Genomic DNA, 12,430 nt, shown 5'->3' with positions numbered 1-12,430 from the left:
ATAGCTATTACTAAAAGATTTTATTTCCAAGAGAATTAACAAAGTAAGACTGTGCAAATTCACATGAATAGGGTATATACATGAAGCTCTCTTTTTCAAGTAAACATATACAATCCAAATGGAAAGTAAATTATTTTGTAATTTAAAACATTTCTAAATTAACTTTTCTCCAACCACGTGAGCTTCCTAGATGACAGCTTATCCTTCTGTAGAAGTTCCTAGCCCCATTTCCTCCCCTCCTGATCCAGTTTAATTTCTCCCCTAGCACAGCTCTTGATCTCCCAGTAACTTCCTAACTGCCCAGAGGGATGTCCGTTCATTCCTACTGCCCTTTGAATTTCAGCAAGATCTGCTCACACTGACCACCCTTGCATGGAAACTGTTTTCCTTTATCTCAAATCCTTAGCATCCACGGCACATGGTACTCTTTTCCAAGCAACCCCTCTCGCAGAGTGACGGGACCAGGGCGGGCTGCTCTGAAGCCCGCCTGTGTGACTGTCCGTGCCCAGTGCCCCCTCTCAGGCTGTTTCCTCTGTCTCTGTAACCAAGCAGGACCCTACTGTCCTCAGTGACCATCTGATATCTGTAACGGTGTTTGTAACTACTTAACTGTATGATGTTTTTCCCCTCATGCTCTTGTTGACCAGGGTTAGGCTGGAAATGAGAGAGGCTCGGTGGTCCGCCCAGCCCCCTGTGGTGCTGGTGCTGCCTGTGGGGACCAGGCTCAGTGCCCTGCTCCTGACCCCAGTGCCCTCCTCCTGACCTCTTGTGGTTTCCTTTTATCCTATTGTTCAAGCTGCAGGCCTCAGCCTGCGGCAGGAGGCTCCAGGCCTCAGCCTGCTTAAAAGGCTAAAAGCATTATCAACCTTTTATTTAAAAGCATCATCAAAAGACTCTAAACTGCACTAATTTTTCTCTAGAGCTCTTTTCCATGGAGCCCCTTCCTATGCATCCTTTGTTCTAGGTACAAGAATATTAAGAGTCTCAAAGGTGGAGATGAACTTCATGCCCCGTAGAGGGAAGGGGACCACTGCATCTGCAAAAAAAACAGCTTTGCAACAATTTTGTATCCTGTATGTGATCTCTATGGAAACTAGCTCCACCCTTTGAACTCTTGAACTTTTACTAAAACCCCCGTCTTCTCTCCCCAGCCGGCTCACAGTCTTGGTGGCGTTAGCCCACAGTGACCTCCTTAGCCAGGCAAAGACATAAAGCTGCCTTTTCTACTTCATCTAAAACTCGTATCTTCGAGTCTCAGTTATGTAAATGGGGTGCAGAGGCTACAGCTCAGCTGTTTCTTCCTTTTTTACCGCCAGTTGAAATCTCACGTCTATTTCAGTGTCTACCATAGAGACACTCTCCTGTTTGACACTTGCCCTCATGCACTCAAGTATGCACACCTGCACACACACACAGGCACACCTGTGTGTGTCTCTTCCACATCTTTGCACAGAAATAGCTGACTTTGCCTTAAATTCTGCTTGTACCCTCATATAGAAATCCTTGTACTTACAAAGTACGTGTGCACGCATTTACATACTATATGTATGTGCGTGTATACATATTTGTGTGCAATACTATGCTACATGCATGTAGTACTTATGTATGTCACATGTATGTGTTCGGTGCCCTCTTTTTTGGGGCATACAGCAACACATATTTACTGTGCACGTAACCAGGGTTAGCTCAGGGTCAGCTAGGGAGCTTTTCTCAGCTACTTACTCACACATCCAGCGTTAGCTGTTGATTGGATGAAATAAGATGGCCTCAGCTTTACACCTCTCCTCTTCCATCAGTATGCCCAACCTTGTTCGTTCTCTAGGCTCTTCCTCTGCCAAAAAGTTACCATTTCCTTAGGGATGGGGGATGTGTTTTGGCTGTCCTTATAAAAAGTGCATATCAAGTGTTTAATACCCATTTTTTTCAAAAATGATGTTAAACTTTAAAATTTTAAGTCATATGTAGAATAGTGTGATAGAAATGAACTATTTAAATAGGTCTTATGTAGAAGGTGCTGCTTGCTTACTTTACCAACAACAGTCACTGAATTTTCTGCCCAAATTAGGAATGGTGGGTGAAACCTTTCACCAGGGATGTCTAACTGGCTGTATTTTGTCATTATATCTGCATCTCTCTCTCACTCTCTCTCTCTCCCTCTCCCTGTCTTCCGTTCCCTTTCCCTCTGCCTGTCTTCTCCTTCAGAGACTGTGTGAGTTCAGTTCTACTGATCATTTTCTGACCAGTCAAAACATCCCAACCATGCCCTCTATGGGACACTAATTTTCTGAGTCATGAGCAATGTTCATTGTGAAGCTGTAAAATTTTTCTGATGTTTCTCAATGGTCTGGTTAAATAGAGACTGTTTGGGAATTGTGTGGTTTATGGGGCTTTGTTTCCCTCCAATTTGAGGCAAAGATTTCTAACACTGGGGTTTGCACGTTACTAGGGACTAGTTTTCCTATATACGTGGCCTGTCCAGGTCTGTCTCTCTGTGTTCTCTAGCCGACTACTGCTATTTGTCCCAATCATTGATATGCTTTAAAAAAATAATATTTAATACATACAATGGAATATTATTTGGCCTTAAAAAGGAAGGAAATTCTGACACATGCTACAGCTTGGATGAATTTTGAGGCTATTATGGTAAGTGTAATAAGCCAGATGCAAAAGGATAAATACTGTGTGATTCCACTTCTATGATGTACCTAGAATAGTCAAACCAATAGACAAAAAGCAAACTGGTGGTGGCCAGGGGCTGAGAGGGACATGAGTGGAAACAGGCTAGAAGTCTTTAACGGTAGGGAATTTTCAGTTTGGGAAGATGAAAGGAGATGGATGGTGGTGATGGTTGCACAACAGTGTGAATGTATTTAATGCCACTGAACTGCAAACTTAAAAATGGTTAAAGTGAGAAATTTTGTGTTATATTTTTTAAAAAGTAAAAAGAAAAAAAAAACTGCTGTTTAAACGATACACAAGGGAAAACAATGTTCTAGTTCCTGACTAAGGAATAAAACTTTGTCCACCTAAAAAGTGAAAAGCGTATATACCAAGACACATTCTGAGAAACCTTATGAATTAATCCTGCAGATCCTGTAGAATTTTCATGTGTGATAATTCCCTGCTCTGTCTTGTTTACTTAGCATGTAGAATTTGAATGAGTTCCAGCTCCATGACTACCTCCTGCTATTGCTGCCTGAGACTTTTCCCTCCTCCCTGTCAGCCAAGAAACCTTCTTGCATCGAACTTCGATATATGCTGAAGATACAGACAAATTCTTTAAAACTCTGTAAGTAAGCAAACCAGTAAAGTCCATGATCTGTGGCTTGATTCTGCTGTCATGTGACCATGTGCTTAAACATCATTAGTAGCCTTTTTAAGTGATCATTTGCAATATTTTAAATTAACATTAATAATAATTTTGAGAAAATATCTGGTATATGTCACCCTAAGCACCTTTCCACTGATAATATTAAAGTTGAAATATTAACCCCAACAGGAGCTATTTAATTCTTAAAGTTTATTTGTTTATTCCCACCTGGGATCTATGTTTGTCCTATTCTCATATGTCTTAATATAGAATTATGAATCAAGAATTTGCTTACTTTCTGAAAAAATTCAAGATTTTTTTCACAAAGCCTAACATATAAGTTACATGTGGATTTATTTCTGCTTTAAAGGCCCAGATTATTATTTGTAGGAATTTATAATAATTCTAGAATGCCTAGGAAACTAAACCAGGCTGTATACTTTTTAAATAAATTATTTAAAGTTTATAAAATTAATACTCCAAAACACTTCCTGTTAATATTTTTACCACTTTTCCAGCATCCTAATTTTCTAATGTATCAGGAAAAAGTTTAATTTGTAGGATGATAATGGCCCATTCTCTTAACCTTTGCTAGGGATCTATTAATTTATGCCACTTTTGAAGTCAGTTATTTTAAATATAGGTTATCAGAACATTTTCAAAGCACATGGATTAAAACAAAACATAGGGAAAAGTGAACTAGAAGTGTGCTGGGAATTTTTAAAGCATACAACAAGGAAAGGATTCCTGCACCCGGCAGAGACCACAGTGCTTACTCAGAGTTCCACCTTTCCTCCTGCAGTTCCAATTTGCTGTTAAGTGAGTTCGTGAAAATGGTCTGACCGAAGGGCTATGGGCAAACCAGAGGGTCAGATCCAGGTAAAACCAAGGGAACAGCAGTGAAACATCCCAGCTGTGTCTCACTGCTATGGCGACCACGAAGCTTTGTGTTGCAGGTGGTAGATCCTCCGTTAACCTGAAGCCAAACCTCCTGCCTCCCCAAATCAGACACAAACCTGTAGCAAAGAGTCCTCTGTGGTCTTTCTACCCACGTAAACTTAGAATATCTTGATTTACACAATTGAAAGTCATGTTATTCTTTTTTTCTTCCCTGAGTCTCTGGAAGCAAAACTTGGAAGTGAAACTCTCAAATCTATTCTTAGTCGACTGCCTTCTCTTAACCCACTCATCTTCTGTGGCCCCAGTTTGCACTGAACTGGTGCACAATGCAACAAACCATGAGCATTCAAGGTTTCCGGACAAGAGAATCCTTATTTACCCTCTTTCTTTCCAAGAAATAATACTAGAAACAGCATGGCTTGGCAACTATATAATATATTGCTTTCATCGATTTGAACAGAGTAACTGTGACAGTTAAGTACCAAGATCACCCCCTTATGCACAAGACATAATCTCCCCTTTCCGAACATCACTCTTTGCCCATGCCGGTCTTCAGATGGCTCCCGCTGTGGGGACGGTGGGCAGAGCTTACCTTCTAAGGATAGAGGAGGAGGTGGGTGTCTCTGATTGCCCTAGTCTGGCTTGTAGGTCAGCCCGTGGTCACCTCCTGTCCAAGACCTCCTCCACCACCTTCAGAGACCATCTTAACAGACCCAGTTGAGACTCATTGCTTCACTATGATCTTTTATTACTTCTTGGACTCCTCTTTATTCTCTCTTTCCTGCAACTCCAAGTCAGTGATGCAGCCAAGAGTTGAGAACCAACACCTGGATCACTGCTCTTCACTGTGACTACTTATTAGAACTCCCTGGGAGTCTGCACCTACACAAAGGCTTGGCCCTATCTCAGGAAAGTTGCAGCTGGATGGGCCCAGGGGTTTTCAGTTAAACAGAGTTCTCCAGGTGCTTCTAATGTGCATCCTCGGATGAAAAGTACTTTTGAGAGGTGAGTAGCCACTTTGTTATAAAATCAAGTTATGTTTATGGGAAAGAGGTAAGGAATCACAACTTCTTGAATTTCCCCAAAATTTATATTCTAAGTCAATCATTTCAAATGTTAGTGTACATTACAATCACTAACTGCTGGGCCCCACCCAACCTTCTGGTTCAGGAGGTTGATAAGGGAGCCTGAGAATTTGCATTTCTAGTAAATTCCCAGATGATGCTGGTGCCATTGGTCTCCAGACCACAACTTGAGAACCTCTGTTCTATGAGCTGTCCTTCTCTGTTTAGATGGACTGAATTGATCTGAGAGAGATGCATCAGTGTCCTAACTTATCAAGATCTGAAAGTGAATCTTTCCTCAGATGAAAGTTTAAATGCTGTCTCAAAAGAAAGAAGGAATGGGTGGCAGACAAGCAAGACTAATATCCACTAAAATTCCACCTGGCAAATCTCACTCTGTTTCCTCAAACCAAGAACATTATCGTAGTGCTTTGCTTCAGAGCATTATGCTTCCGTTATGAGCATGTCAGTGTCGTGTACTTTGAAGATTTTCATTCCACCACCTCCTCTAACTAAAATTCACCTTCTGTCTCTGCATATTGGAATCCCATTTACCTACAGATCCATCCACAGGAAATTCCATGTATTTCCCAAAATAACCCTTCTTGACTTTTCCCTGCAGAAATTAGAAAGAGACCATTTGAACCGTCTTATATTTTGTCCTTCTCCTTAGAAAATGTTTCTGTCAGGTGTTGTGCTTATCTAACTTTCATAATTATAATGAAATGATAATATTTTACATTAAAAATTAATGAGTGCTTAGAATGTACCATGCAGTGTCCTAAGCACTTTTACCAATACTGACTCTTTCAAGCACTATTAGTATCTTCATTTTACAGATGAGGAATTCGGGGCATAGAGAAGGTCAAATAACTTGGCCCAAATCACTCAGCGGTCAAGTAGCAGTGACAGGATGGAGCCCCAGAACCCTAAATTACTTGGCTAATACTAGTAAAGGCTTGCTAGATATGTAACACTCAGAACAGTTTCCAGCACACAGAAAGTGTTAGATTATTGCTAATTTTTGTCATCATAATATTTACCACTGTTATTTATTATCTGATTGCTAGTGTGCTAAGCATTGTACTAAGAACTTGAATTTACATAGCTGTATGGTTGTATATAATCTACTTCATTTCACCCTCACAACATTGTATTCTCACAACAGCCCTGTGAAGTGGGGACACTTATTATCCTAAACAATTTGTTCACATAGCCAGTAAGCAGACGAGCCTGAAGTCAAACCCAAGGTTAGGATCAAGAGCTGATTCCTATTCATTTTGTGTCCTGTGTGGGATTTAATACACTGCTTCTCAAACAATGGTCACTGAATTGAATTGAATTGAATTGAATTGAATTTGTATATTGGTTTCAAATTTTAACGATATTACTTTATGAAGCTAAAAGACACATTTATTTTCATTTTCTTAACTTTTAAATTTGTTTCTCATTTAACATCTTATCTTGTAGTTCTAAAAACAAAGCTCAGGTAGTAATATAACAGTACATCTCTCAGGAAAAACTTAAGCAAGAAAACTTGTTTCCCTTTTATTGACATTTTAGTCTTGTAACATGACTGTCTGTTCACCACATACAGAAGGGATACATGTGTGGTAGGCCTCCTGTGATCTCTGCCTCCCGATATTCCCACCGGTGTGTAGTTCCCACCGCTTGAGTCTGGGCTGGATGTAGGGACTTGCTTTTAATGAGTGGAGCATAACAGAGTGATGGGATTTTACTTCTAGAGTGGGTTATAAAAAGCCTGAAGCTCCAGTCTCGGCATCTCATTCTTGCTGTCTTCTGAAACACCTCTCTCAAACAGAATCAAGCAGTGGTGCTGGTAGCCATTTCCCTGCAAGGAGGCCCCCTGGGCAAGCATCTGATGCCCCTCACCAAAGCCACAAAGACCTGAAGCTGAGTGTGGCCCAGTAAGCCCATTTGGAAGAGGACCTTCTGAGGTGCCCATCAGTCCCTCCATCCCATGAGTGAGTGTAAGAGTGGATTACCTCTCAGGGAAACTGGAGAGGCTGTGGCTAACAGGTTCACTCCAACCTCATGAGTGACCTTGGGCCAGAGGAACCCAGCTGGACCATATCCACAGATGGTGAGAGAATGAACGTTGCCTTGCTACACAATTTTGCTTTGGGGTACTTTGTTATGCGATGAGAGACAACAAGTCATTTAGATTTTGGCTATGTAATATACATAAAAGTCATTTTTAGAAACTAAGCACAAACTCTAAATAGCTAGAACCAAAGAAGGAGAAAGGCCTATTTTACGGAATATTGGAGAAAACTTGATTTTTGTATAAATAAGTCATGTTTAGACAAAAAAAAAGTAGTGACCCATATAAATCTCAGAATGAAAGACAAGCGTAGACCCTACAAATTATAGGGTTTGATGTGCAGGGAGGTGTCTTTCCCAAGGGCACCTCTTCAAAGCATATTCCAGGTCGAACAGCAGCAGGAATTTTTAATAAAAATGCTTGATAATTATTCTGAAAATACCAAATATGATATACAGTTTCCAATAAAGAAAACAGAAGAGTACATCAATTTTTTTCCTTTTTATTCACAAAAGTAGAAATATTCATTTACATTATTTCATATTTAAAAACTGATGTAGATGAAAGAATATGGTTAAGATCTTATTCTAGCTATTACATGGGATGATTTTTGTTTCAGTAGTTCTAATAGGGCACAGTCATTAATTAGGGAAATAATAGTCCTCCAATAACATCATTAGAATGATGAGCTTCTGATATCAGCACAGAGAAAAGGCAGAGAACTGAAACAATTTAAACTTGATGCAAATTCACAAAGGAACAGAAATATCAAATGAAGTAACTTATATATATATATAAACATCATGTTAAAGATCATTGCATCCTGAACTGGTATTATACCTAATAATATATAAATAAGTGTAATATTTTAAGAAATGGTTTATGTGCAAAAATATTGGTTAGGCAGACTTGTTAATGGTAGGGCTCCCTAGTGGTCTAAATTATTCATGCATACTGTCCGTCTCCAAGAGAAGCCGAGCCGAGAAACAGCACTGCCCACCTTTGTTGGAGCATTGAGAATTTTTGTGAAGGCTAAACAACTATCCTTGCCCGGAGCAATGTTCTACAGAACGGCAAATCAGAAATGCTGTTATGTATTTTAATTCGAGGAATTCATAGTAAGCTGCAAGATGGTAGGAATTGCCTTGAACCACTCCAGTGGATCAAGTGTCTCACAGAGCAGGTGTTGACAGCAGATTACTGAGTGAGTAAATGGACAGATAGACACCCCAACAATATAACTGGGAATATAACAATGCTGATTGTCGAGAAGAGGCCAGGGCTTTCCCGTTCAGACCTTTGCATTTGGTAGTGGTTTCTCTCCACTGGAACTAGTGCTCTCTGGAACACCAGCCCCAGCCGTCCCATTGCCCACTGGTATCTATCCAAGGTCAGCATGTCTGCAGTGGAAATTATCTCCTCCATGTTCTGACTGTGACAAGCCACAAACCTGCATGCCTGGCATCTTCTTTACTCTCTTCATCTAATTCAATTACCCAGTTCTGTTCAGTTTTTCCTACATTACTGTCTCTCATGTCTGTTCACTTTTCTACACCCCATCCCCACTGCTAACTTTGTGTATAATCCCTTACTTTGGGTACCTCTGCAGCCTTTAAACTGACCTCTCTACCCCCATTCCCTCACTCAACCAGTTCTCACAGATGCCAGAGGACCTTCTGAAATGCAACCTGGGCCATGTCACTCCCTGCTTTAAATCCTAAAACGGTTCTTTTAACTAGAATTTAAAATTTAAATAACATCCTGAAATGATTAAAAAAAATCAGCTACAGGCATAAGTATATTAGTTTCAATTGTAGACTTGCTTCAATGAATGCTTCTTTTCACCAAAAGCAATTTTAATTTTGAATATAGTTACTTAATAATCAAGAATGAGTTTGTATACATCTATTAAAGACTATCTACATACATTATGACTATTTGTTATTTCAAAACATCTTCCATAGAAGAAAGAAACTAATAGTCCCAAACATCAAGAAAATAAGTAAAATGCCTTTTAAACTGATTTATGCTCAAACCAAACACAGGAACCCCTTGGAGACTCAGAGAATATCTGAGTGACTTTTTATTGTATTGTATTGTATTGTATTGTACTGTATTGTACTTTATTTTATTTTATTTGATCTTATTTTATTCCATAGAAGTATAGTCAGTTTACAATGTTGTGGTTAACTTCTGTTGTACAGCATAGTGATTCAGTTATACATATATTCCTTTTCATATTCTTTTTCATTATAGGTTATTATAAGATATTGAATATAGCTCCCTGCATTATACAGTAGGAACTTATTATTTATCTATGTTATACATAGTAGTTAGTATCTGCAGATCCTGATGAGTGACTCTATTCAAACACCAAATGTGAGAGCAGATTTTAAGAAGCAAAGTGGTCAAAAATTGTGCTTTATGCCATCCAGCATGTCCTGGGTGAGAGCCAGTAAGAGGGCATGAACCAGGTAGTCACGGGACGTCTAAATTGACGTACTGCCTACAAGCAACAGACCGATCTTCATAACTCACCAAAACATCATCTATGGATGTCTTGCTTACTCCCTTAGCTGGCATACCTCATTCCAAAGAAACTTTGAATCACATCTTAGCTATTTCACAGAGCTCCTTTGTACAAATTGCATCCTGGTTTCTGTTCAGCACTGGATTAACTACAGGCGTTATTTTCAATGGGACCAAGATCTGGAGCAAGAGAAACAGTAGCATGGTAGTTAGAACATGGTTTCTAGAACAACTACTTAGGTTCAGATTTCAGCTCTCGTATTGACTGACACTGTGGCCTTGAATGACTTACTTAACCTTTGTAGACAGAATCCATTGTCTCCCGAGTCAAAACCCTTCCTTTCATTCTGTTTGTCTCCCTAAGACAGTACTTATTCATGGAGCAGGGGAAACTTATCTTATGAGATGTCATAGTGGTGGAAAAAGTTTTAAAAATGGGGTCCTTGAGTACATGCTATGTCTCCTGCTTCCTACAGTTTCCAGACTGAAGCCCAAAGACTTGTCACATCTTGCCGACACCGGCCAGCAATGACTGCTGATTGTGTACCAGGGGTGACTCTCTCAGTTTAGAAAGAGTGTAAAAATGCTCGTAGACACACTGAACTTCACCTCAGCTTCTGCTGTCACCCCTGTCACTTATGAGGTCTGGCTACCATCTCTTCTTCCTCCAGCTGAGGTGGGTCGGTGGTTATTTCACAATCTTTTGTGCCAGGAACTCTGACCTCCTACAAGGCCCCCATGAACCTCTTGGTGAATTCATGTTCTGACTCGCTCTGGAACCAAGAATAGTTCAGAAAAACTTTACCTTAAAGTCTCTTCTTCTCAACCCTCTTGTACTGCCAAGTAAATACAGCTGACCCCCTAGTGGTTCAAGTAAACCTACAAGGAAGTCCTCATCCCAGACTCCTGGACTCGGGGCAAGAATTTCCTGCTCAGAGTTATTCCTTCTACGTGTCCCACACATGTCATTTATCTAAATGTCTCTCCTCTTTGGTTTTAGTCCTAAATTGAATGTCAACCATTAAGTATTAGCTCTCATCTTTGTATTTCCTTCCTAACTCTTGTATGTTGTGCCTCCAATTCTATTCCCAAACAGATGTGCTGCAATTGCATAGGACGTGTGCTCAGGAATTCAAACTACAAAAACACTACCCTCTTTGCTGGGAACTTCAGGGAGCCTAGTGGCCCAGACAAATGCCCATCCAGGAGAGGAGGTGGGCACCTGGACCCCAGCACTTTAAAATGTTGCATGTTGACTTATTACCTCTGTTAGGTAGTCAGATAAATGGGGACACCGGGCACATAAGGTGGAAAAGAGGGAGGGTGGTCTGGAAGGCAGCAGTATGCCTGCCTTCAGCATAAAGGGGCTTTACTTCCTCTAAAGGAATGCCAGTAAGAAACCAGTTAAGACCCAACGTCCTCAACTGGGCAGTAGTGACAAGGACCGAACTGGACATGACGCAGTGCTCACTGTAATATAATCAGAATGGTGGTTTAGCTCCCCACCTAAATGGTTTTTTCTGTGTGCATGATGGGTAAAGACATGCACAAAAGGGGATGAGCATGAGTAAGCACTCCAGGGGCAAGAGCTGTCAATCAAGAGACCACCTTTAAGCAAGAGTATAAGAGAAGGGACAAAGATCATTTCTATTCTCTCTTGGATCAGCCTGCTTCCCATTCTGGAAGGTGTACTTTCCCTTTGCTTTTTCCCTTTTATTTAAAGGTTTAAATAATACCTTTAAAATCTTTTGCTACATAACGCTTGCATCTCATGTCTGAATTCTTCTCTTTCAGGTAAGGCAAGAACTGGAGTCTTATTCCTTCCCACTTTGGGTTGAGATCTCTAACTTCCAAACTAAAGAACCAAACTGATTGGTATTTATATAACCATATTAGTTGAATTACATCTGTTCCTGAAATACTACTTTGACAAAATATATAAAAGGAGCAAATTAATCAAAACAGCAGTGGCACTGTATCAGTACCACTGTCTACCTTCACGGGCCATTCTATGGAATTCCTTTCTCCTTTTTGCTAAGAGATCGGAATTTTTGTTTTTCAAGAAAAATACTGATGCTGGGGTTTTAATATAACTTATATCACTTAGCTTCTATGTCTATCTGTATTATGAATTTTTGAATTATTTTCAAAACTATAATTTAGATATTATTAATAGAAGAAAAGCATGGCTAACCACAAGTTGTTTATCACAAATAATGAAGTTAAGTAATTCAGAAGTTAAAAATTCACACCAATTTAAAATTGGAAAGCTTATATAATGGCATTTATAAAGTTTCATGGAAACAAATACACTAGTGCATACCTTTAAGGCACGGTCTAAATACATTAAGATTCAACATCTTAAGATCATTTTGGTATTAGTCTTAATTCTAAGATTGCACACTTGAACCATACACTTGGCTTGGCAAAAAGTATAACAACTAAAACAGCCCTAATAACCTCTACAAAGAAACTACATAAGGTCAGCAGTGTGAAACAAGGTAGAAAATTCTGTTATCAGCCTCTGTTCAATTGTCTGAATCCCCATAGATACAGTCAATT

The 12,430-nt window shown here is 39.7% G+C and overlaps 1 long non-coding RNA gene across 2 annotated transcripts; it reads left to right on the top strand.

Moving 5' to 3' along the window:
- Positions 1–3,189: 3,189 nt before the first annotated feature.
- On the top strand, positions 3,190–11,888 carry LOC140697818 (uncharacterized). Of its 2 annotated transcripts, none has more exons than XR_012075173.1 (6): positions 3,190–3,289; positions 5,009–5,215; positions 7,097–7,378; positions 10,345–10,544; positions 10,965–11,082; positions 11,663–11,888. It is a non-coding gene; the product is annotated as an uncharacterized lncRNA (long non-coding RNA). The 2 variants fall into 2 exon arrangements; XR_012075172.1 differs by having other exon boundaries at positions 5,005–5,215.
- Positions 11,889–12,430: the final 542 nt, after the last annotated feature.

This window comes from Vicugna pacos, chromosome 8 (genome assembly GCF_048564905.1).
Source record: "Vicugna pacos chromosome 8, VicPac4, whole genome shotgun sequence".
Classification (NCBI taxonomy): domain Eukaryota; kingdom Metazoa; phylum Chordata; class Mammalia; order Artiodactyla; family Camelidae; genus Vicugna; species Vicugna pacos.
The sequence above is the reverse complement of the archived record's forward strand: the minus strand, read 5'-3'. Positions and strand labels throughout refer to the sequence as shown.